Below are 27,574 nucleotides of genomic sequence, written 5' to 3'. Positions count from 1 at the left end.
TGTCCAACTCTGTGCAACCCCATAGACGACAGCCCACCAGGCCCCACCCCCACCCCACCCCACCCCCGTACCTGGGATTCTCCAGGCAAGAACACTGGAGTGGGTTGCCATTTCCTTCTCCAATGAATTCACTGATTAGCTCTAACAATTTTCTGATAGTTTCTTTTAGGTTTTCTATGTATAGTATCATGTCATCCGCAAACAGTTTTACTTCTTTTCTGATATGGATTCCTTTTATTTCTTTTTCTTCTCTAATTCCTTTTTCTTATCTAAGCCACAGCCAGGACTTCCAAAACTACATTGAATAATTGTGGTGAGAGTAGACACCCTTGCCTTTTTCCTGATCTTAGAGGGAATGTTTTTAATTTTTCACCACTGAGAATAATGTTTGACATGGGCTTATATATGGCCTTTACTATGTTGATGTAGGTTATTTCTATGCTCGTTTTTTGAAGCATTTTTAACATCAATGGGTGCTGAATTTTGTCAAAGGATTTTTCTGCATTTACTGAGATACTCGTGGTTTTTATCTTTCAATTTGTTAATATGGTGTGTCACACAGATTGATTTACGTTTATTGAAGAATCCTTGCATCCCTGAAATAAATCCATCTTGATCGTGGTGTATGAGCTTTTTAATGTGCTGTTGAATTCTTTTTGTCAGAATTTTGTTGGGTTTTTTTTTGCATCTATGTTCATAAGTGATATTGGCCTGTAATTTGTGTGTGTGTGTTGTCTTTGCCTGGTTTTGGTATGGGGTGGGGGTGGGGGATTGTGGTCTTGCAGATGAGTTTGGAAGTGTTCCTTCTTCTGCAATTTTTTGGAAGAGTTTAAGAAAAATAGGCATTAACCTCTTCTCTAAATGTTAGATAGAAATTCCATGTGAAACCATCTGGCCCTGTGACTTTGTTTTTTGAGAGATTTTTTATCACAGTTTAGATTTTAGTGTTTGTAATTGTCATGTTCATAATTCCTACTTTTTCCTGGCTCAGTCTTGGGAAGATGAGCTTTTCTAACACTCTGTCCATTTCCTCTAGGTTGTCCATTTTATTAGCATACAGTTACTCATAATATTCTTTTACGATCCTTTGTATTTCTGTGTTGTCTGTTGTAACCTCTCCTTTTTCATTTCTAATTTTGTTATTTTGATTTCTCTCCCTTTTTTCCTTGATGAGTCTGGCTAGTGTTTTGTCAATTTTATCTTCTCAAAGAACCAGCTTTTGGTTTTATTAATCTTTGTTATTGTTTCCTTCATTTCTTTTTCATTTTTTCTGCTCTGATCTTTATGATTTCTTTCCTTCTCCTAACTTCAGGGTTTTTCTTTGTTGTTGTTGTTCTTCTTCTTTTTCCAGCTGCTTCAGATGTAGAGTTATGTTGTCTGTTCAATGCTTTTCTTGTTTCTTGAGGTAGCATTGTATTCCTATAAACTTACCTATTAGAATGGCTTTACTGAATCCGATAGGTTTGGGATCATCATGTTTTTGTTGTCATTTGTTTCTAGGAATCTATTGATTTCCCTTTTATTTCTTCAGTAACCTCTTCATTATTTAGTGAGGTATTATTTAATCTCCATGAGTTTGTGCTTTTTGTAGTTTTTTTTTTTTTTCCTGTAGTTTATATCTAGTCTTATAGCATGTGGTCCAAGAAAGTATGAGTCAATTCCTAGGCAGGTTGATAAGAAATCTGGGGTCCCCAAGGAAGAGAAAGGCGTCTGGGGCTCTCAAGGAGGAGATAAGGGTCTGGAATTCTTAAGGAGGAGAAAAGAGCAAATTATTTTCTCTACATTCCTTAGTCAAAGTCACATAAAACGTTTTTTTTTTTTTTTCTTTTCTTTAAGCCCTGAGCTGATTATTACATAATACAACACAACTCAGCTTAAACTCTGTACTAAGGATTATATGACAACAATGTATCCTGCTTGAGGACAGTTTCTCCTTCTTGAAAACCTTCTGACTAACCCTGTTATCTTAAAATGTAAATTGTGGGAGTGGGTCTAGTAAGATCTTTACAACCTTGAGACATTCTTTTTATTTATTGTAATAACCAATTGAAAAAGTATATAACTCCCTTTTCTAAGACTAGCAGTGGGTAGACACTCTCTGTCCCTCTTATGATGTCTATGTCAGAAGTTTTTTTCTGTACCTTTTTCATTTTAATAAAACTCTGGTACACAAAAGCTCTTGAGTGATCAAACCTGCTCCCTAGTCCCAAAGCTAAATCTTATTCTTCAGAGATCACAAATCCGATCACAGTAAGCTATCAGATACTTGATATGATTTCAATTTTCTTAAATTTACTGAGGCTTGGTTTGTGAGCCAAGATGTGGGCCTACAATAATGTTCCTGTGCACTTGAGAAGAAAGTTTATTCTTCTGCATTTGGATAGAAAGTCCTGAAGATATCAGTTAGGTCCATTTGGTCTAATGTTTCTTTTAAGGTTTGTGTTTCCTTATTGATTCTCTATTTTGATTATTTGTCCATTGGTGTAAGTGGGGTGTTAATGTCCCCTACTATTATTGTGTTACTGTCAGTTTCCCTTATTATGCCTCATAGTGTTTGCCTTATGTATTGAGATCATTCTATGTTGGGTACATAAATATTTACAATTGCTATGTCTTCTTCTTGGATTGATCCTTTGATCATTTTGTAGTATCATTCTTTGTCTCTTATAATATTTTTCAAGTCTGTTCTGTCTGAAATAAGGATTGCCACTCCAGCTTTCTTTTGGTTTCCATTAGCATGGAATATCTTTTCTCATCCTTTTACTTTCACCTGTATGTGTCTCTAGGTCTGAAGTGGGTCTCTCGAAGGCAGCAGGTATATGGGTCTTGTTTTGTATCCAGTAAGTCGGTCTGTTTATCTTTTGTTTGGGGCACTTAATCCATTTACATTTAAGGTGACTGTTGATATATATGTTCCTATTTGTATTTTCTTAATTGTTGTGGGTTTGTTTTTGTAGGTCTTTCCTTTCTCTTGTGTTATTGGCTATGTAAGTCTTCTTAGTATTTGTTGTAAGGCTTGGTTGGTGGTGCTAAATTTTCTTAGCTTTTGCTTGTCTGTAAAGCTTTTGATTTCTCTGTTAATTTTGAATGAGATCTTTGCTGGATATAGTAATCTTGGTTGTAAATTTTTTCTTTCAGTACTTTAAATATACCCTGCCATTCCCTTCTGGCTTGCAGAGTTTCTGCTTAAAGATCTGCTGTTAATCATATGGGTTTTTCCTTGTATGTTACTTATTGCTTTTCCCTTGATGCTTTTAATATTCTTTCTTTGTGCTTAATCTCTGTTGGCTTGATTAATATATGTCTCGATGTGTTTCTCCTTGGGTTTATACTATAAGGGATTCTCTGAACTTCTTGGATTTGTCTGGCAATTTCTTTTCCCATGTTTGGGAAGTTTTCAACTATAGTTTCTTCAAAAATTTTCTAAATGTCTTTCTTTTTTCTTCTTCCTCTGGGACCCAATAACTTGAATGTTGGTACATTTAATATTGTCCCAAAGGTCTCTGAGGCTATCCTCAACTCTTTTCATTCTTTTTACTTTATTCTCTTCTTCATCGGGTGTTTCTACCATTCTATCTCCCAGCTCACTTATCTGTTTTTCTGCCTCAGTCATTCTGCTGTTGGTTCCTTGAGAGTATTTTTAATTTCAGTAACTGTGTTATTCATCTCTGTTTGTTTATTCTTTATTTCTTCTATGTCCTTGGTGATTGTATTAACTGTGTTATTTCTTGAATTTTCTCCATTCTATTTTCATCTCTTCAGATCATCTTTACTATCATTATTTTAAATTCTCTTTCAGGCAGATTGCTTATTTCCTCTCCATTCATCTAGTCTTCTGAGTTTCTACCTTGTTCTTTCATTTGTACTGTATTTCTCTGTATTTTTTTTTTTTTTTCTAACTTGCTCCACTTGAGGTCTCCTTTTCTTTTAGGGTTGTATTCCTTCTTCCTTTTGGTTTTTCCCTTTGAGGGAAAGGTTGGTTGAGTGGTTTGTGTTGACTTCTTGTTAGGGGTGATTTGTGCCTGTGTTCTAGTGGGAGATCAAGCAGGCAGTTACAGAAATAATGGGACATATATGCACACTTCAACACATAGTTATAACCAAAGTATTCTAAACAAAAGAGTACAGGAGATTGACTTGGTGAACAAAGAAAATAAAAAGTGATATCAACCAATTAAAAGCAGAGCTAACTAACGTTCAATCTGGAAAACTGAGCCTGCACAGAGTGTCAACTGTGGAATATAGCAAAGAGAGCTCAACGATTTAACTTACTTGGTGAAAAAAGAAAGAGTGAAGGAAAACAAGGACAATAAAAAAGAGGAAAAATACAGGAGAGGGGAGAGAAAAAGAAAGGTGGAAAAGAGGGTAAAACAGAAAGGCAAAAGAAAAAATAGAAAAGCAAAGATAAATAGATGTATGTGAAAAAGATATGATATATTCAGGAATAGCTACAGCTGGTAAAGAACTATAAGAAAAGCAGTCAAATATATCAAAAGCAAAATCAGAAAAATTACCCAAAAAAGGGTGAAAAATAAAAAATATCTCAAAATGAATAGTTTTCTTAACAAGAAGAACAAAGAGGAAAATGCCACAGCATTGCAAAAGGCTAACATGAAGATAGAAATATGTAGGGGGAATAAGCAGTGTGATTTATACGGAAAAAAGTTCCCAAGGTCTTAGTTCTCAAGGAAGCCCAGAGAGTTCTTTACAGGATAAACCCAAAAAGAAATACACCAAAACACATATTAATCAAACTAACAAAAATTAAACACAAGGGAAAATATTACAAGCAGCAAGGGAAAAACAAAAACAACATACAAAGGAATCCTTAAAAGGCTAACAACTGATTTTTCAACAGAAACACTGCAGGCTAGAAGGGAGTGGCAGGATATATTTAAAATGATGAAAGAGAAAAACGTACAACCAAGATTACTCTACCCAGCAAGGATTTCATTCAGATTTGAAAGTGAAATCAAAAGCTTTATAAACAAACAAAAGCTAAGAGAATTCAGCACCAACCAAACAGTCTTACAATAAATGCTAAAGAAGCTTCTCTAGCTGAAAGCTAGTCCTTCTCATGAAGGACACATACAGACTGAAAATCAGAGGGTGGAAAAAGATATTCCATGTAAATGTGAATCAAAAGAAAGATGAAGTAGCAATACCCAAATCATAAAAAAGAGACTTTAAAATTAAAACTGTTATAAGAAAAAAAAAAAAAACTGTTACAAGAGATAGGAAGGATACTACATAATGATGGAGAAATCAATTCAACAAGAAGATATAACAATTATAAACATTTATGCACCCAACATAGGGCAAATGCTGACAACCATAAAATGTGAAATTGACAGTAACACAATAATAGTAAAGGACTTTAATACCTCACTTATACCAACGGACAGATCATCCAGACAGAAAATTAATAAGGAAACACAAGCCTTGAATCTCACACCAGATGAACCTAATTATATTTTCAGGACATTCTTTCTATCTAAAAACACCAGAATGCACTTTTTTCTCAAGGGCACATTGAACATTATCCAGGATAGATCACATCTTGGGTCACAAATCAAGCCTCAGTAAATGCAAGAAAACAAATCTTATAAAGCATATTTTCTGACCACAACACTTTGAGACTAGATATCAACTATGGGGGAAAAAATTGTAAAAAGCACAAAAACATGGAGGCTAAATAACCAACAAGTCAACGAAGAGATCAGAAAGGAAATAAAAGAAATACCTAGAAACAAATGACACTGAAAACAACCATGTCCAAAATCTATGGGATAGAGCAAAAGCAGTTCTAAGATGGAAATTTATAGCAATATAAGCCTACCTCAAGAAACAAGAGAGACATCAAATAAACAACCTAACCTTACACTTTAAAACAACTAGAAAAAGAAGCGGGGGGAACCCAAAGTTAGTAGAAAGAAAGAAATCATAAAGATCATAGCAGAAATAAATGAAAAGGAAATAAAGGGGACAATAACAAAGATCAAAAAAACTAAAAGTTGGTTCTTTGAGAAGATAACAAAGATACCACACACACTAAAGAAAGTTATAGGCCAATATCACTGATGAACATAGATGCAAAAATCCTCAACAGAATTCTAGCAACTAGAATCCAGCAACACATTAAAATGATCATACGTCACGATCAAGTGGTATTTATCCCGGGATTCAAGAATTTTTCAATATATGCAAATCAATCAATGTGATATACCATATCAACAAAATGAAAGATAAAAATCATATAATCATCTCAGTAGATGCAGAAAAAGCTTTTAACATAATTCAATAACCATGTATGATAAAAATTCTCCAGAAAGTAGGCATAGAAAGAACCTGTCTAAACGTAATAAAGACCATACACAAAAAACCCACAGCAAACTTTATTCTTAATGGTGAAAAACTGAAAGCATTTTCTCTAAGATAAGGAACAAGACAAGGGTGCATACTCTCACCACTAAATTCAACATAGTTTTGGAAGTCCTAGACACAGCAATCAGAGGAGAAAAAGAAATGAAAGTAATCCAAGTTAGAAAAGAAGAAGCAAAACTCTCACTATTTGCAGATAACATGATACTAAACATAGAAAATGCTAAAGATTCCATCAAAAATTGCAAGAGCTAATCAATGAATATAATAAAGTAACAAGATATAAAATTAACACAGAGAAAGCCTTTGCATTTCTATACACTAACAATGAAATATCATAAAGACAAGGTAAGGAAACAATTCCACTCACCATTGCAACAAAAAGAATAAAATACCTAGGGATAAACATACCTAAAGAGACAACGGACCTGTATGCAGAAACCTATAAGACACTGATGAATAAAATCAAAGATGACACAAGCAGATAGAGAGCTATACCATGTTCTTGCACTTGAAGAATCAATATTGTGAAAATGATTATACTACCCAAAGTAATCTACAGAGTCATTGAAATTCCTATAAAATTGCTAATGGCATTTTTCACAGAACTAGGACAAAAATTTCACAATTAGTATGGAAACACAAAAGACTGCAAATAGCCAAAGCAATCTTGAGAAGCAAAAATGGAACTGGAAGAATCAAGCTTCCTGATTTCAGACTATACTACAAAGCTACAGTCATTAAAATACTATGTGTTGGCATGAAAACAGAAATAGAGACAAATGGAATAAGAGAGAAAACCTGGAGATAAACATATGCACTGCCAGAGTCCATCTCCAGCAGCCAGGGAATCAGCCTGAAGGGATGAGTGGTGTCGACAGGCAATGATGTAGCCTCTGTCTCGAAGTACAGGACTACATGTTTATTTCAAGCTTCAAGTTTTCTTTTATACTTTGACCAAAGCGTTAGGTCAGAGGTTTGACATTTTTAGTTTCCCCCACCCAGAGTTATTGTCTCCAGAAATCATTGTTGCCCTACAAACAGAGTTCCTGCTTCAGGAATTCTCTCTGAATCAGCTTTACTATCTATTATCTACTTCCTCTTATGTGTCTTATACTTAACTTGTGATTACATTGTAACTCATGCTACATTCCTCAGTTTATTTTTTATCTTTCTAAATCCTGTTTGCCCCTAGCGTCTTAAGATCACTATCTCCTAAAAAGGTTTCTAGCTATTCTTAATTATTCCTAAACCCTAAGCTCAGCAAACTTCTTTTGCCATAAACATTCCCCTCACAAACAGGTCTCAGATAACAGTCCTTCCCATGGCCTCAAGCTGCGGCCTACATGCTCATCCTGGAACATTCTTTGTAAAGATCCTTGAACAAATGCCAATAGTTACTTTATAGATTATTTTCTGGGCACAACAGCAGAAGGCTTTGTGCTTTCTCATGCTTCTCTCAAGAACAATAAGCACCTTAATATTCTTTCCAGCCAACTCAACCGAAGAAAGGAAAGAACAAGTCAGAATCACAAGACCTAACTCCTTCATCCCAGGGCCGTGCCTGCGGAATGAGGAGAGGGCATTGGGGCCATGCCTCCATTTTGTCAGTAATACCTAACGCAGCTCCTGACAATGCACCTATAGGCACATATTTTTGACAAAGGAGGCAAGAATATACAATGGAGAAAAGACAGCTTCTTCAGTACGTGGTACTGGGAAAACTAGACAGCAACATGTAAAAGAATGAAACAAGAACATTTTCTAACAAAATACACAAAAATAAACTCAAAATGGAGTAAAGATTTAAATGTAAAGCCAGGAACTATAAAACCCTTAGAGGAAAATATAGGCAGTACCTCTTTGACATAAGTCACAGCAAGATGATTAGTAACAAGAAGAGTGCCTGGAGGCAGGCTTTTCTCAATGAGATTGAAGATCTATTGCTTGTACTTCTTTTTAAATTTTTGCTTCCTCTTTATTTCATATATCAGTACACTAATTTTATATTTAATTTCATATTTTTAGTATTTTATCAAATTACAATTGATATCATTTATCAATACCACCCACTCCAGTGTTCTTGCATGGAGAATCACAGGGACGGGTGGGCTGTCATCTCTGGGGTCGCACAGAGTCGGACAGGACTGAAGCGACTTGGCAGTAGCAGCAGTAGCATAATGAATTATATTTTGCTTTTAACTTTGTACTTTGTATATGACATATATCTTGCTCAATTTTAATGCTGGGTAGTATTCCTTGGGTTATTCCTTGAAATACTATTGGTGCCTCTGCAGACACACTTACTTAGACAAAGAGTTCCATTTTGAATCAATAAAAATAGTTTAGAATCCTATTTATGCCACTTGATAGCAATAGTATACTTACTTTGACTTTCATTTCTCCACATTTTTCCAACTAGCAATATTTACATATTTTAACTTTTATTTCTCCACAGTTTTCCACAGTTACACTTTTGTAATTTTTGACTTTAATAACTATAGGGCCATATAATAATCATCTCTCGTGCTCATCTCCTGTGAGAACTTCAAAATTACAACTTGCTGCTGAACAACCTTCAACAGGAGAGTGTAGGATCCTACCAAAAATAGATACCCCACATCCAAGGGCAAAGGAAAAGCCCCAGCAAGGGGCAAAATTGCATTTAGAATCAAATGCTATACCCGCCAGAGATGCTCAGAGGGCTCAAACAAACCTTGTACACACCAAGACCCAGAGCCCTCACAGAGACTGAGCCAGCACTGTGTTTGAATGTCTCCTGTGGAGGTAGCGGTCAGCAGTGGCCTGCCTCAGGGCATGAGCTCTGGGTGCAGAAGACCTGGATATGGCATAAGCCCTCTTGGAGGAGGTCGCCATTAACCCCGCCATAGAGCTGCCAAAACTTAACACAGAACTGGGGAGACTCTTGGAGAGCTCAAACAAAAACTTTTGTGAGCCAGGACCCAGAAGAAAGGAGCAGTGAGACCAAAAGAGACTGACCCAGACTTGCCCGTGAGTGTCCAGGAGTCTCCAGCAGAGGCATGCGTCAGTGGAGGCCTGCTGCAGGGTTAGGGGCATTGAGTGCAGGAGTGCACGCATGGGATATTTTGAAGGAGATCAACATTATCTTCATTACCTCCACCATAGTTTGATCTCAGGTCAAACAACAGGGAGGGAACACAGCCCTGCCTATCAACAGAAAATTGGATTCAAGATTTCTTGAGCATGGCCCGCCCATCAAAACAAGACCCAGTTTCCCCCTCAGTCAGTCTCTCCCATCAGGAAGATTCCATAAGCCTCTTATCCTTCTCCATCAGAGGCCAGACAGAATGAAAACCACAGTCACAGAAAACTAACCAACCTGATCACACGGACCACAGCCTTGTCTAATTCAATGAAACTATGAGCCATGCAGTGTAGGGCCACCCAGGATGGACGGGTCATAGTGGAGAGTTCTGACAAAACGTGGCCCACTGGAAAAGGGAATGGCAAACCACTTCAGTATTCTTGCCATGAGAACCCCAAGAACATTATGAAAAGGCAAAAAGATAGGACAGTGAAAGATGAACTCCCCAAGTCAGTAGGTACCCAAAAGGCTATGGGAGATTAGTGGAGAAAACAAATCGAGAAAAAATGAAGAAGGAATGGGTAGGCCTATCCCTTCTCCAGGGGATCTTCCCGACCCAAGAATTCAAACCGTGAGTTCCTGCATTGCAGGCTGATTTTTACCAGCTGAGCTACGAGGGAGGCCCTCCCTATAGTTCTGTTCAGTCAGTTCAGTTTCTCAGTCATGTCTTACTAGGCCTCCCTGTCCATCACCAACTCCCAGAGCTTACTCAAACTCATGTCCATTGAGTCGGTAAAGCCATCCAACCATCTCATCCTCTGTCATCCCCTTCTTCTCCCATCTTCAATCTTTCCAGCATCAGAGTCTCTTCAAGTGAGTCAGTTCTTCGCATCAGGTGGCCAAAGTATTGGAGCCTCCGCTTCAACCTCAGTCCTTCCGATGAATATTTAGGACTGATTTACTTTAGGATTAACTGGTTGGATTTCCTTGCAATCCAAGGGACTCTCAAGAGTTTTCTCCAACACCACAGTTCTAAAGCATCAATTTTTTAGCATTCAGCTTTCTTTATAGTCCAACTCTCACATCCATATATGACTACTGGAAAAACTATAGCTTTGACTAGATGGACGTTTGTTGGCAAAGTAATATCTCTGCTTTTTAACATGCTAAGATATTAGATTGATCCAGGTATTAGATTGACCAACTGATCTAGGTTGGTCACAGCTTTTCTTCCAAGGAGTAGGTGTCTTAATTTCATGGCTGCAATTACCATCTGCAGTAATTTTGGAGCCCAAAAAGATAAAGTCTCTCACTGTTTCCATTTTGTCCCCATCTATTTGCCATTAAGTGATGAGATGGGATGCCATGATCTTAGTTTTCTGAATGTTGAGTTTTAAGCCAGTTTTTTCACACTCCTCTTTCACTTTCATCAAGAGGCTCTTTAGTTCTTTGCTTTCTACCATAAGGTTGATATAGTCTGCATACCTGAGGTTACTGATAGTTCTCCCAGCAATCTTGTGCTTCATCCAGCCCAGCATTTCACATGATGTACACTAAATATAAGTTAAGTAAGCAGGGTAACAATATACAGCCTTGACATACTCCTTTCCTGATTTGGAACCAGTCTGTTATTCCATGTCCAGTTCTAACTGTTGCTTCTTGACCTGCATACAGATTTCTCAGGAGGCAGGTCAGGTGGTCTGGTATTCCCATCTCTCTCAGAATTTTCCACAGTTTGCTGTGATCCACACACTCAATAAAACAGAAATAGATGTTTTTCTGGAACTCTCTTGCTGTTTTGATGATCCAATGGATGCTGGCAACTTGATCTCCGGTTCCTCTGTCTTTTCTAAATCCAGCTGGAACATCTGGAAGTTCATGGTTCACATACTGTTGAAGCCTGGCTTGGAGAATTTTGAACATTACTTTACTAGCACTTGAGATGAGTGCAATTGTGTCGTAGTTTGAGCATTCTTTGGCATTGCCTTTCTATGTGATTGGAATGAAAACTGACCTTTTCCAGTCCTGTGGCCACTGCTGAGTTTTTCAAATTTGCTGGCATATTGAGTGTAGCACTTTCACAGCATCGTCTTCAGGATTTGAAAGAGCTCAACTGGAATTTTGTCACTTCCACTAGCTTTGTTCATAGTGATTCTTCCTAAGCCCCACTTGACTTCACATTCTAGGATGTCTGGCTCTAGGTGAGTGATCACACCATTGTCGTTTTCTGGGTCATGAAGATCTTTTTGTATAGTTCTTCTGTGTATTCTTGCCACCTCTTCTTAATATCTTCTGCTTCTGTTAGGTCTGTACCATTTCTGTCCTTTATTGTGCCCATCTTTGTATGAAATGTTCCCTTGGTATTTCTAATTTTCTTGAAGAGATCTCTAGTCTTTCCCATCCTAATGTTTTCCTCTATTTCTTTGCAATGATCACTGAGGAAGGCCTTCTTATCTCTCCATGCTATTCTTTGGAACTCTCCATTCAAATAGGTATATCTTTCCTTTTCGCCTTTGACTTTTGTTTCTCTTCTTTTCTCAGCTATTTGTAAGGCCTCCTCAGGTAACCATTTTGCCTTTTTGCATTTCTTTTTCTTGGGAATGGTCTTGATCTCTGCCTCCTGTACGATGTCATATACCTCCATCCATAATTATTTAGGCACTCTATCAGATCTAATCCCTTGAATCTATTTGTCCCTTCTACTGTATAACTGTATGGGATTTGATTTAGGTCATACCTGAATGGTATTTGTTTTCCCTACTATCTTCGACCTAATTCTGAATTTGGCAATAAGGAACTTATGATCTGAGCCACAGTCAGCTCCCAGTTTTGTTTTTGCTGACTGTATAGAGCTTCTCCATCGATAGCTGCAAAGAATGTAATCAATCTGATTTCATAATTGACCATCTGGTGATGACCACATGTACAGTCTTCTCTTCTGTTCTTGAAAGAGGGTGTTTGCTTTGATGAGTGTGTTCTCTTGGCAAAGCTCTGTCAGCCTTTACCCTGCTTCATTTTGTACTCCAAGGCCAAATTCGCCTGTTACTCCAGGTATCTCTTGGCTTCCTACTTTTGCATTCCAGTCCCCTATAATGAAAAGGACATCTTTTTTGTGTTTTAGTTCTATAAAGTCTCGTAGGTCTTCATAGAACCATTCAACTTCAGCTTTTTCAGCATTACTTGTGGGGGCATAGATTTGGATTACTGTGATATTAAATAGGTTGCCTTGAAAACGAACAGAGATCATTCTGTCGTTTTTGAGATTGCATCCAAGTACTGCATTTCAGACTCTTTTGTTGGCTATGATGGCTACTTCATTTCTTCTAAGGAATTCTGGCCCACAGTAGTAGATATAATGGTCATCTGAGTTAAATTCACACATTCCAGTCCATTTTAGTTCACTGATTACTAAAACGTTGATGTTCACTCTTGCCATCTCCTGTTTGACCACCTCCAATTTGAGAAGGAAATGGCAACCCACTCCAATATTCTTGCCTGGAGAATCCCAGGGACGGGGGAGCCTGTTGGGGTACCGTCTATGGGGTCGCACAGAGTCGGACACGACTGAAGCGACTTAGCAGTCAGCAGTAGCAGCAATTTGCCTTGATTCATGGACCTAACATTCCAGGTGCCTATGCAATATTGCTCTATACAGCATCAGACCTACGAACATTATGCCATACATCAACATGAATCAGCCACAGGTCCACACATATCCCTCCATCATGAACCACCATCCCTTCTCCCTCCCCACTCCATCCCTCTGGATTGTCCCAGAGCACCAACTTTGTGTGCCCTGCTTCATGCATCAAACTTGCACCATTCATCTATTTTTCATATGGTAATATACATGTTTCAATGCTATTCTCTCAAATCGTTCCATCCTCACCTTCTCCCATGGAGTCCAAGTGTCTGTTCTTTACATCTGTGTCTCTTTTGCTGCCTTGCACATAGGATCATCATTACCATCTTTCTAAATCCCATATATACACGTTAATATACCATATTGGTGTTTCTTTCTGACTCTGTGTAATAGGTTCCAATTTCATCCACCCCATTAGAACTGACTCAAATGTGTTATTTTTTATAGCTGAGTAATATTCCACTGGGTATAACTTCTTATTTGAGCTCTCATTGGCCTGACTACAAACTAGACCTTGGCTATAAACTAGACCTGGCTATAAACTAGATCTTTACCAATATCTTCAATCCTTCTATCATATAGATTTTATAACTCATTACCTTCTAATCTTTGACCTATTTCCCTCCAGAACTACAAATCCTCACTGTGCCTCCTATCCATTGTTTATTCCAACCTTTGTAAGTCCTCCCCTTTCTCCCATCTCCTGCTGCTGCTGCTAAGTCGCTTCAGTTGTGTCCGACTCTTGTGCGACCCCATAGACGGCAGCCCACCAGGCTTCCCCATCCTTGGGCCTTGTTAACTCCTAGCAATACAAGCCTACCTCAAAAAATAAGAGAAACATCAAATAAACCACCTAACTTAATACCTAAAGCAACTAGAAGAAGAGCAGAAGAACCCCAAAGTTAGTAGAAGGAAAGAAATCATAAAAATCAGAGCAGAAATAAATGAAAAAGAAACAAGGGTGACTATAGAAAAGGTCAACAAAACTAAAATCTTGTTGAGAAGATAAATGGATAAACTGTTAGCCAGACTCATCAAGAAAAAAAAGGAAGAATCAAATCAATCAAATTAGAAATGAAAATGGAGAAATCACAACAGACAACACGGAAATACAAAAGAGACTATGAGCAATTACATGTCAATAAAATGGAAAACTTGGAAGAAATGGACAAATTCTTAGAAAAATATAACCTTCCAAAACTGAACCCGGAAGAAATAGAAAGTCTTAACAGACTCATCACAAGCATGGAAATTGAGATCATAATTTAAAAAATCTTCCAATAAACAAAAGTCCAGGATCAGATGGCTTCACAGTAAATTCTACCAAAAATTTAGAGAACTAACAGCTATCCTGCTCAAACTTTTCAGGAAAATTGCAGAGGAAGGTAAATACCCAAACTCATTCTGTGAGGCCACCATCACCCTGATACCAGACAAAGATGCCACAAAAAAGTGAGCATTGCTGTTATTACTTCTGTGTACATTGACATATTGACTGTTATGTGGGTTGTGACTATTTTCCCCAGTTTTTTTTTACTGGTCTTCAACTTGTTTGTGGATTTTCCTGAAATAGAATCTCAAGTTACATTTCAGAAAGAATTCATATTTTTCTGATTATGACATTTTTCATACTTTATACTTTTAAATGAGATAATATTATATTTTACAATCTATTTTTGTTTAGTAGTACAATTAAATGGTGATCTTCCCTGGTGGCTAAGATGGTAAAGTGTCTGTCTATAATGCAGGTAGACCTGGCATCAATCCCTGTGTCGGGAAGATCCTCTGGAGAAGGAAATGGAAACCCACTCCAGTAATCTTGCCTGCAAAATCCCATGGACGGAGGAGCCTGGCAGGCAAAGAGTCAGAACAACTTCACTTTTACAGTTAAATATTTTATTTTTAATTTTCATAGTTTTCAAAATTGCTCATTCTTTTCAACATCTTGTGAAGAGAATTGACCTGTATTTCTTTTTATTCTGTGATTATCCTCAATATATATTTGTTTTTGTTGATACTCTCTCATTTTATTTTTTTACAATTTTGACTAAATACATATAAAATAAAATTTACTATCTCAGCTTCTTTAAAGGAGTATTAAGTACATTTTTATTACTGCATGTTATAGGTTAACACACATATTCAATATTGGTTTTTCTTTTAATGTCCACAAATAAATGACATCCAGAGAATAGTTCCAAACAAAGCTGTAACTCAGCCTGATTTTTTACTTTCTTTTTCTTGTTTTGGACTAACTTGAAGGATACTATTGACAGTGTCTTATGTTGAATGGTAATGCTTTCTTTTTGTTATCAATATTAGTTCATATTTAAGAATAAGTGTTACTCATCTTTTAATACCCTACTCCAGTTATTGAATACAGTTTTCCTGTGCTATACACTAGATATCATCTATATCTAGTCATCTATATTAGTCATCTATATTATAGATGTCATCTATATTATATATAATGTGTGTATATGTAGATCCCAATATCTTAATTCACTCATCATCCCTTCCCCCACCCCATAGTAGGACTATACATTTGTGTTCTACATCTGTGTCTCTATTTTTGCTTTGAGAATAAGTTCATCTGTAACATTTTCTAGATTCCACATGTAAGTGATATTAAATGATATTTGTTTTTCTCTTTCTGACATACTTCACTTTATATAACAGTCTCTAGGTCCATCTATGTCTTTGCAAATGGCACTGTTTCATTCCTTTTCGGGCTGATATTCCATTGTATATATATACCAAATCTTCTTTTTCCATTCCTCTCTGGATGGACATTTGGGTTACTTCGATGCCCTGGTTATTGTAAATAGTGCTGCAATGAACGTTCAAGTGCACATGTCTTCTTTAATTATTATTTTCTCCAAGTATATGCCCAGAAGTGGGATTGCTGGGCCACATGTTTGTTTAATTTTTAATTTTTTGAGGAATCTCCATATTGTTCTCCATAGTGACTGTATCAATTTACATTCCCACCAATAGTGTAGGAGCATTCTGTTTTCTCCACACTCTCTCCAGCATATATTGTTTGTAGAATTTTTTATTGTGGGTATTCTGACTGGAATGAGATCATACCTCACTGTAGTTTTGTTTTCATTTCTCTAATACAACAGATTGGTTCCAAATAGGAAAAGGAACATGTCAAGGCTTTTTATTGTCACCCTGCTTATTTAGCTTATATGCAGAGTACATCATGAGAAATGCTGGGCTGGAGGAAGCACAAGCTGGAATCAATTGCCAGGAGAAATATCAAAAACCTCAGATATGCAGATGACACCACCCTTATGGCAGAAAATGAAGAACTAAAGAGCCTCTTGATGAAAGTGAAAGAGAAGAGTGAAAAAGTTGGCTTAGAGCTCAACATTCAGAAAACTAAGATCATGGCATCTGGTCCCATCACTTCATGAGAAATATGTGGGGAAACAGTGGAAACAGTGTCAGACTATTTTTCTGGGCTCCAAAATCACTGCATATGGTGACTCCAGCCATGAAATTAAAAGACACTTACTCCTTGGAAGGAAAGTTGTGACCAACCTAGACAGCATATTAAAAGCAGAGACATTACTTTGTCAACAAAGGTCCATTTAGTGAAGGCTATGGTTTTTCCAGTGGTCATGTATGGATGTGAGAGTTGAAATATAAAGAAAGCTGAGAGCCAAAGAGTTGATACTTTTGAACTGTGGTGTTGGAGAAGACTCTTGAGAGTCCCTTGGACTGCAAGGAGATCCAACCAGTCCATTCTGAAGGAGATCAGCCCTGGGATTTCTTTGGAGGAAATGATGCTGAAGCAGAAACTCCAATACTTTGGCCACCTGATGGGAAGAGCTGACTTATTTGAAAAGGCCCTGATGCTGGGAAAGATTGAGGGTAGGAGGAGAAGGGGACGACAGAGGATGAGATGGTTGGATGGCATCACCAACTCAATGAACATGGGTTTCGGTGAACTCTGGGAGTTGGTGATGGACAGGGAGGCCTGGCCTGCTGTGGTTCATGGGGTAGCAAAGAGTCGGACACGACTGAGTGAATGAACTGAACTGAATACTTAAGTGATGGTGAGCATATTTTCATGTGTTTGTTGGCCTTCTGTATCTCTTCATTGAAGAAATGTCTACTTAATTCTTTTGGCCATTTTTTGACTAGGATGTTTGTTCTTGTTTTTTGTTTGCTTGTTTTGTTTTGTTTTGTTTTTTCTGGTAAGGTGCTGCACGCACTAATTGTATATTTGGGGATTAATTCCTTTTCAGTTGCTTTGTTTGCAAATATTTTCTCTATTTCTGAGTGTTGTCTTTTTGTTTTGTTTATGGTTTCCATTGTTGTGTAAAGGATTTTAAGTTTCATTAGATCCCATTTATTTATTTTTGCTTTATTGTAACTTGTACTATTCAAGGAGATGGGTCAAAAAAGATCTTGCTGTGATTTATATCAAAGAGTGTTCTGCTTCTGATTTTCTCTAAGAGTTTTATAGTGTCTAACCTTACATCTAGGTCTTCAGTCCATTTTGATCATGGTATGGTGTTAGGGAGGGTTCTAATTTCATTCTTTTATATGTATATGTCCAGTTTTCCCAGAACAACTTATTGAAGAGACTGTCTTTTCTCCATTATATGTTCTTGCAAAGATAAGCAGACGTTGGGTCAAAGAGTACAAACTTTTAGTAATAAAACAAATAAATTCTGAGGATGTAATGTACAGCATGGTGATTATAGTTAATAATATTGTATTAGAGGAACTAAAAAGCCTCTTGATGAAGGTGAAAGTGGAGAGTGAAAAAGTTGGCTGAAAGCTCAACATTCAGAAAACGAAGATCATGGCATCCGGTCCCATCACTTCATGGGAAATAGATGGGGAAACAGTGGAAACAGTGTCAGATTTTATTTTTCTGGGCTCCAAAATCACTGCAGATAGTGACTGCAGCCATGAAATTAAAAGACGCTTACTCCTTGGAAGAAAAGTTATGACCAACCTAGACAGCATATTCAAAAGCAGAGACATTACTTTGCCAACAAAGGTTCGTCTAGTCAAGGCTATGGTTTTTCCAGTGGTCATGTATGGATGTGAGAGTTGAACTGTGAAGAAGGCTGAGTGCCGAACAATTGATGCTTTTGAACTGTGGTGTTGGAGAAGACTCTTGAGAGTCCTTTGGAGTGCAAGGAGATCCAACCAGTCCATTCTGAAGGAGATCAGCCCTGGGATTTTTTTGGAAGGAATGATGCTAAAGCTGAAACTCCAATACTTTGGCCATCTCATGCGAAGAGTTGACTCATTGGAAAAGCCTGATGCTGGGAGGGATTGGGGGCAAGAGGAGAAGGGGACGACAGAGGATGAGATGGCTGGATGGCATCACTGACTCGATGGACTGAGTGAACTCCGGGAGTTGGTGATGGACAGGGAGGCCTGGCGTGCTGTGATTCATGGGGTCACAAAGAGTCGGACACAACTGAGCTACTGATCTGATCTGATCTGATATACAAGAAAGTTGCTAAGAAAGTAGATCTTATATGATTTCACCTCAAAAAAGGAAACGGTAACTATGTAATGTGATGGAGTTGTTAGTTCATTCTATGGTGGTAATCATTTTGCAACATACAAGTGTGAAATCAACATATTGTACAACTTAATTTACAAAATTGTATATGTCAGTCATATCTCAATAAAGCTGGAGAAAATAAAACCTAAACAAGAATAGAGTAACTCATTACCACCTCCTGCCACCCCCATCCCTTCCTCTTGGACATCAAAATTTGTTCAGAGAAAAGGGATTATAATATCTTTTTTTCATTTTCTAAATTGTATATAAATGCTAGTATTTCAAAAGTAACATCTCTTTATTTTATGGCTAAATACTAGTCTATTGTATGCATATATATACAGCACCTTCTTTATCTTTTCATCTGTTGATTAACACTTAGGTTGCATCTATATCTTGGCAGCTGTGAACAATGTTCCATAAATATTGGCATGCAAGTATCTTTTCAAATTAGTGTTTTCATTTGCTTCAGATAAATACCCAGGAGTGGAACTGATTGATCATATGACAGTTCTATTTTTAGTCTTTTGAGGAACCACAAAACCATTTTCCAGAATGGTTGCACCAATTCACATTCTCAGCAGCAGTGTACTAGGGTTCCCTTTTGTCTTAATTCCCCCAACTTTTTTTTATGGTCTTTTTGATGATAGCCATTCTGACACAGGTGTGAGGTAATATCTCACGGTGGATGGACTGGGATGGTATCACACTAAGTGAAATAAGTCAGCCACAGAAAGAGAAACACTGTATGCTATCACTTTCTTAAGGAACCTATAAAATGAAAGAAACGAATATAACAAAACAGAAACAGGCTTACACAATTAAAGAACAAACTAGTGGTTACCAGGGGGAAGAGAGGAGAGAGGGGGCAAGATAGGGATATACAACCCTTGCCATTCTCTTTGAGTGTATGTGAGTGGGATAATGCTGGGTTTTTTTCACTTCATGGGGTTTCTCTTTGTCTCATACATGGTAAGTCAAGGGTAGGAATACCGTTACCTTTAACGTTTTTATTTTAACACACCTGGAAGAAATACCATAAAGTTACTAATGTCTGAATGTGATTCTTCCTTAATTTCTTGAGTCACTAAAAGTGTCATATAGTTTTTACATTCCTTGGATACAATTCTTACATCACCATTTAACCTCATATCTCCTTTCACTCAGTCATGTTTCTTAGAGTCTTAAATACTGCTCTACTTAAGTTGAGTCTTACATACTAAGGTCATTGATACCCAAATTAATCAGCTTGGAGCATGCCACAATTCATGATAAAATTAGTAACTTTTCGGTCATCTCAACAAGGATTGACTGAATGAAAAATTTTGTGAATGTGGTAAAACTAACAAAATTTGTATACCTTTAACCTTAAATACTAAAGCTAATCACTGAATAATGACTATGATCCTGACCCACCAGTTGTTCTTGTTTGCTGTCTTAGAGATGTTTAATAATCTCAGTTCTCTATAGGTGATACGCCCTTCACATTGTATGATAATATGCTATACAAGTCAGTTTTATTGCATATAATTAGTGTGTTCTGTTCATTAGTCCCAAGGGTAACTTTTCTTTGTGTAGTTTTGCATCTTTTACCTTCTCAGTAAATCCCTTGAATGTGTAAGTAAGTAAATAAATTATAAAAGAAAGCCTCTTCAATTAGTGTGTGAAATTAACTATAAAACATCTCCCTATTTGGAGGATATGCCAACACTTTTGTCAAAAGTGCCTGGATTTTTTCTAATTCTATTTCAACATGTAAGGAATATAAGAATGTATTATACTAATAATATATATGATATCATTTGGACTTATTCACGTAAATTCTAGAGAATTTATCTTATTTTGGCTAAAATCAAATAAAGTAGCTTCTACTACCCAAGTCCAGAATGTTGGCCTCAGTTTACATTTTCATACAAGAGTGAGGTGGGAGCAGAAATTTTACAGAAGCATAGAATACATTCCACATTTTGGCATTGAGTTATAACTTAAAAGCTATTTTTCTTTCAATTTCTTGATGAAATAATATTGTTTAGACTTTGAGTAGATTGATAATCCATTTTCTCTCCCTTTTCACATCTTAGGCAAAAATACAGGACAATGCAGGAAATAAGGTAAGTGCTTTAGAGGTTGGATCTTTTGTTTTAATTGTGAATTAAGGTAATTTTCTGGAAATCAAAGGCAGATATTTATAAGCAGTTTGATTTTTTTGTTTCTGGATAATTGTTTTTCATCTTTTTTGTATAGAAATATAATATATATAAATGGTGTCTATTCATAAAATGATTTAAATCTGTCCATTGGGGTTTTTATTAACTGCATAAACTTAACAATGAAAAAGTTGAGAAAAGAAGACTAATAAAATGATCTCAAAAAAGAGACATCCTCACTTCTAATCAAAATTTGGCCACATTTTAGTTATCAATTTCTTCTGCATGATTATATCCTCTTAAAAAAATACATCCATTCATTAATTAAAAATAGAAGTTATTAAGATACTTATTAAATGAGAATATATGTGAAGAAGAACAGATTATTTTCATTTAGCAGACAATAATATTAAGCAGCATTTGACACAGAAGATATCATTAATTACTCTAAATCTTTCCTCATTTAATTCTGGAAATTATTGTGATATTCACACAAACCCTCTGGATTAGATCAAATTTTAACTTTTGCTTCTGCTGCTGTGAATTCGCTTCAGTCATGTCCGACTCTGTGCGACCCCATAGACGGCAGCCCACCAGACTCCTCCGTCCCTGGGGTTCTCTAGGCAAGAACAACGGAGTGGGTTGCCATTTCCTTCTCCAATGCTTGAAAGTGAAAAGTGAAAGTGAAGTCGCTCAGTCATGTCTGACCCCTTCTCGACCCCATGGACTGCAGCCTACCAGACAATCCCATCCATGGGATTTTCCAGGCAAGAGTACTGGAGTGAGTTGCCATTGCCTTCTCCATTTATCTTTTTTTTTTTTAATATAAATTTATTTATTTTAATTGGAGGCTAATTACTTTACAATATTGTATTGGTTTTGCCATATATCAACATGAATCTGCCACAGGGGTACACGTGTTCCCCATCCTAAACTCCCCTCCCACCTCCCTCTCCATCCTATCCCTCTGGGTCATCCCAGTGCACCAGCCCCAAGCATCCAGTATCGTGCATCGAACCTAGACTGGCAATTCATTTCACATATATTATACATGTTTCAATGCCATTCTCCCAAATCATCCCACCCTTTCCCTCTCCCACAGAGTCCAGAAGACTGTTCTATACATCGGTGTCTCTTTTGCTGTCTCGCATACAGAGTTATCATTACCATCTTTCTAAATTCCACATATATGCATTAGTATACTGTATTGGTGTTTTTCTTTCTGGCTTACTTCACTCTGTATAATAGGCTCTAGTTTCATCCACTTCATTAGAACTGATTCAAATGTATTCTTTTTAATGGCTGAGTAATACTCCATTGTGTAGATGTACCACTGCTTTCTTATCCACTCATCTGCTGATGGACTTCTAGGTTGCTTCCATGTCCTGGCTATAATAAACAGTGCTGCGATGAGCACTGGGGTACAGGTGTCTCTTTCAATTCTGGTTTCCTTGGTGTGTATGCCCAGCAGTGCAATTGCTGGATCATAAGGGAGTTTTATTTCCAGTTTTTTAAGGAATCTCCACACTGTTCTCCATAGTGGCTGTACTCATTTGCATTCCCACCAACAGTGTAAGAGGGTTCCCTTTTCTCCACACCATCTCCAGCATTTATTGCTTGTAGACTTTTGGATCACAGCCATTCTGACTGGCATGAAATGGTACCTCATAGTGGTTTTGATTTGCATTTCTCTGATAATGAGTGATGTTGAGCATCTTTTCATGTGTTTGTTAGCCATCTGTATGTCTTCTTTGGAGAAATGTCTATTTAGTTCTTTGGCCCATGTTTTGATTGGGTCATTTATTTTTCTGGAGTTGAGCTGTAGGAGTTGCTTGTATATTTTTGAAATTAGTTGTTTGTCACTTGCTTCATTTACTATTATTTTCTCCCATTCTGAAGGCTGTCTTTTCACCTTGCTTAGAGTTTCCTTTGTGGTGCAGAAGCTTTTAAGTTTAATTGGATCCCATTTGTTTATTTTTCCTTTTATTTCCAATATTCTGGGAGGTGGGTCATAGAGGATCCTGCTGTGATGTATGTCAGAGAGTGTTTTGCCTATGTTCTCCTCTAGGAGTTTTATGGTTTCTGGTCTTACACTTAGATCTTTAATCCATTTTGAGTTTATTTTTGTGTATGGTGTTAGAAAGTGTTCTAGTTTCATTCTTTTACAAGTGGTTGACCAGTTTTCCCAGCACCACTTGTTAAAGAGATTGTCTTTTCTCCATTGTATATCCTTGCCTCCTTTGTCAAAGATAAGGTGTCCATAGGTGTGTGGATTTATCTCTGGGCTTTCTATTTTGTTCCATTGATCTATATTTCTGTCTTTCTGCCAGTACCAAACTGTCTTGATGACTGTGGCTTTGTAGTAGAGCCTGAAGTCAGGCAGGTTGATTCCTCCAGTAACATTCTTCTTTCTCAAGATTGCTTTAACTATTCGAGGTTTTTTGTATTTCCATACAAATTGTGAAATTATTTGTCCTAGCTTGTGAAAAATACCGTTGGTAGCTTGACAGGGATTGCATTGAATCTATAGATTGCTTTGGATAACATACTCATTTTCACTATATTGATTCTTCCAATCAATGAACATGGTATATTTCTCCATCTATTAGTGTCCTCTTTGATTTCTTTCACCAGTGTTTTATAATTTTCTATATATAGGTCTTTTGTTTCTTTAAGTAGGTATATTCCTAAGTATTTTATTCTTTTCCTTGCGATGGTGAATGGAATTGTTTCCTTAATTTCTCTTTCTATTTTCTCATTATTAGTGTATAGGAATGCAAGGGATTTCTGTGTGTTGATCTTATATCCTGCAACTTTACTATATTCATTAATTAGCTCTAGTAATTTTCTGGTGGAGTCTTTAGGGTTTTCTATGTAAAGGATCATGTCTTGTGCAAAAAGTGAGAGTTTTACTTCTTTTCCTGTTTGGATTCCTTTTATTTCTTTTTCTGCTCTGAACGCTGTGGCCAAAGCTTCCAAAACTATGTTGAATAGTAGTGGTGAAAGTGGGCACCTTTGTCTTGTTCCTGACTTTAGGGGAAATGCTTTCAACTTTTCACCATTGAGGATAATGTTTGCTGTGGGTTTGTCATATATAGCTTTTATTATGATAAGGTATGTTCCTTCTATTCCTGCTTTCTAGAGAGTTTTTATCATAAATGGATGTTGAATTTTGTCAAAGGCTTTCTCTGCATCTATTGAGATAATCATATGGCTTTTATTTTTCAGTTTGTTGATGTAGTGTATTACATTGATTTGCAGATATTGAAGAATCCTCGCATCCCTGGGATAAAGCCCACTTGGTCATGGTGTATAATCTTTCTAATGTGTTGTTGGATTCTGATTGCTAGAATTTTGTTAAGGATTTTTGCATCTATGTTCATCAGTGATATTGGCCTGTAGTTTTCTTTTTTTGTGGCATCTTTGTCAGGTTTTGGTATTAGGGTGATGGTGGCCTCATAGAATGAGTTTGGAAGTTTACCTTCCTCTGATATTTTCTGGAAGTGATTGAGTAGGATTGGTGTCAGTTCTTCTCTAAATTTTTGGTAGAATTCAGAAGCCGTCTGGACCTGGGCTTTTGTTTGCTGGAAGATTTCTGATTACAGTTTCAATTTCCATGCTTGTGATGGTATGTTAAGATTTTCTATTTCTTCCTGGTTCAGTTTTGGAAGCTGTATTTTTCTAAGAATTTGTCCATGTCTTCTAAGGTGTCCATTTTATTGGCATATAATTGCTGGTAGTAGTCGCTTATGATCCTTTGTTGTCTGTTGTGATCTCTCCATTTTAATTTCTATTTTTATTGATTTTTCTCCCTTTGTTTCTTGTTGAGTCTGGATAATGGTTTGTCAATTTTATTTATCCTCTCAAAGAACCAGAGTTTATCTTTTTAAATCACCCTAAGAGACAGCTATTAAGGAAGCAACACATAATTGTACTATACAGACTTAAATTCTGATATAGAAACTAAAGAAAGTAAAGGAAACATAGAATGGTAAGAAATTTTAGATACAATATATGATAGATTTTAAAAGAAAGCTGACTATTTGGACATGTTGAGAAAAAGCATTATTGCCATCAATTGAAAGTTTTACAGTAATTTTATCTGTTAGGAGCCATGTAAATGGTAAACTTCGTATGGAAGTAGTACATCTTATCTACAAGGAGGCTAAGAAGACATGCAGAAGATTTAAAAAAAAAACTATATATGCCCTCTTCATATATAATTTCCATAGATTTTAAGTGAATTCACAAACACTATAAATTTATTCATGCATTTAAGACTAAGACCTTGTAGTGGATATTCATTATGATAAAGTTGAAAGTAGCAAAGGTGTTGAATGTAAAAGGCTTTGGGTTCAACATCCCACTGAATTACCAACACAGTACATCTTCATTGCCTATGAACTTTAAACTTTGTAGAAATATAAATGCTTAGATCTCACCCAAGGGATTCAGAAAGATTTTATCTGTTGTGTCTTTATAATATTTATCTTCACTAAAGATTCAACATATTTCTATTAAAAAGCTGAGATATAGATATGTACCTCAGAAAAAAATTTTAAGCCTCAATTTCTTTCTCTAAAAAGTGGGGATAGTAATACTCTACTCATAGAGGGGTTTGCAGATATTAACAAGAAAATTTATGTACATTCCCAAACACGGTGCTTAGCATATTGTTGGCGTAAATTTCATGTTAGCTTCTCTCTCATCTTTTTTTTTTTTCTTATTGACTCTCACATCCAATCCTATTAATTTTTTTTAAGATCTTTTTCTCTAGGTTTGATAAAACCCCTATGAGAAAAATGGGGAACCACTCAATGCAGAGTTCATTCTTTTGGGTCTGACAGATGACCCTGTATTCCAGATTGTAGTCTTTCTCTTTCTATTTTTTCAAATATGTGTTCAGTGTGACAGGAAACTTAACCATTATCCTTCTCACTCTGCTAGATTCCCACCTTAAGACACCGATGTATTTCTTTCTACACAATTTCTCCTCTTTAGAAATTTCATTCACAACTGTTTGCATTCCAAGGTTCTTGGTGAGCCTTGTCACAAAGGACAGAACTATTTCCTATATGAGTTGTATGACTCAGTTTTTTGTTTTGTTTTGTTTTTTTCTGGGAATCACTGAATTTTACATTCTACCTGCTATGTCTTAATGACCATTATGTGGCCATATGTAAACCCCTCCATTACACCACTCTCATGAGCAATAGTGTTTGCCACCAACTTGTACTCAGCTCTTGGGCAACTGGATTCCTGATGATCTTTCCTCCAGTGATCTTAGGACTCAAGTTGGAATTCTGTGATTCCAGTGTCATTGATCATTTTATTTGTGATTCTTCTCCCATCCTACAGATCTCTTGTCCAGATACACATTTCCTAGAGCTCATGTCTTTTCTCTTGGCTATGGTGACACTGATGGCCACACTGATGTTAGTGATTCTCTCCTATGCTTATATCATCAAGACAATTCTCAAATTCCTTTCTGTCCAACAAAGGACCAAAGCCTTTTCTACCTGTTAGTCCCACATGATTGTAGTTTCCATTTCTTATGGAAGCTGCATCTTCATGTACATAAAAGCATCAGCCAATGACAGAGTGACCTTAAACAAAGGAGTAGCTGTGCTCAATACCTCAGTTGCCCCTTTGCTGAATCCCTTCATTTATACCCTAAGAAACCAGCTAGTGAAACATGCCTTTAAAAATATGGCCCAGATAGTTTGGTTAACTTCAAACAAATGAGAAAATTCTAAAATGTATAAAGGAAAAAAATGTTTTCCTTTTAATCTTGGTCTAGTTTGTCTTATTCTGTCTATATTTTTAGATTATATAGCAATTTCAGCCAACTTAGGGCCTCCTTCCAAGCTATCATTTCCTGCTAGAATTTCTGCTCTACAAATCTGTTCGTTTATCAATTTCAGGAATGCAGTATTTTAAATGTGATATTTTTCACAGATCACATTGTAAGAAACAAATGTTTTCAATAAGGCTTTCTATGAGCTATGTGTTAGATAAATTTTCAGGACTTGGCATGTTAATAAAATGTATGGAGCTGTATTTATAGTTTTAGAACAAAACTGACTACTTGAAAGAAATGATGAAATCAATTATTTAGTTAAGAAATAGTTCAATTATAATAGATATAGTATTATGCTCCTGAGAATATAGTTTCATAAGTGTCATAATTTTTAATGTGTGAACAGATTGTATAAATTATAAAGTAAGATATAATTTATAATTATTTTACAAAATATGTTTTCACAGAGTAAGATAATACATTTTGATTATTCTTTATGTGATGAATAAGAAAAATCATCGTATTTTATATGACCCCAAATGAAAATATTTTTAATTACACTGCTAAATTTTGAGTTTCTGAGAGATATTGTCTACCTATACCTATGAGTTGAATTATAATGTAAGAATTTGCTGCATTGTCTTACTTCAAAACCGAAGTACAGTCTATGTCTTCCACAGAATTTTCCTGCTTGAATAAAGCTGCTTTCACTATCTAAAACATTCCTTATTTGAGTTCAATAATTATTATTTTATACAATGTCAAATTGCAGTTTACTATTCTATTCTAGTTTCTATTTCCAACTGAGCCTTTGGTACTGTTACTGGTCATGCTACTGATACAAACTAAATCTCAGAAAGGTCAGTGGAGTCACTAGTCTTTTCTTTCTGCTAATTAAGTTGATTCTATGTACAGTATTGCTATACTTTGAACAAAAGAAATGTGGGAAAGAAAATATAGTATAAATTCCCTAAGATAAAAAGTGATGTGTACA

The 27,574-nt window shown here is 36.4% G+C and overlaps 1 pseudogene; it reads left to right on the top strand.

The window, feature by feature from the left end:
* Positions 1-26,525, top strand: part of LOC133248689 (uncharacterized) — a 34,011-nt pseudogene extending 7,486 nt beyond the window's left edge.
* The last annotated feature ends 1,049 nt before the right edge of the window (positions 26,526-27,574 follow it).

The sequence above is a fragment of the Bos javanicus genome, chromosome 5 (genome assembly GCF_032452875.1).
Source record: "Bos javanicus breed banteng chromosome 5, ARS-OSU_banteng_1.0, whole genome shotgun sequence".
Classification (NCBI taxonomy): domain Eukaryota; kingdom Metazoa; phylum Chordata; class Mammalia; order Artiodactyla; family Bovidae; genus Bos; species Bos javanicus.
Note: the sequence above shows the minus strand (reverse complement) of the source record. Positions and strands in the feature narration are given on the sequence as shown.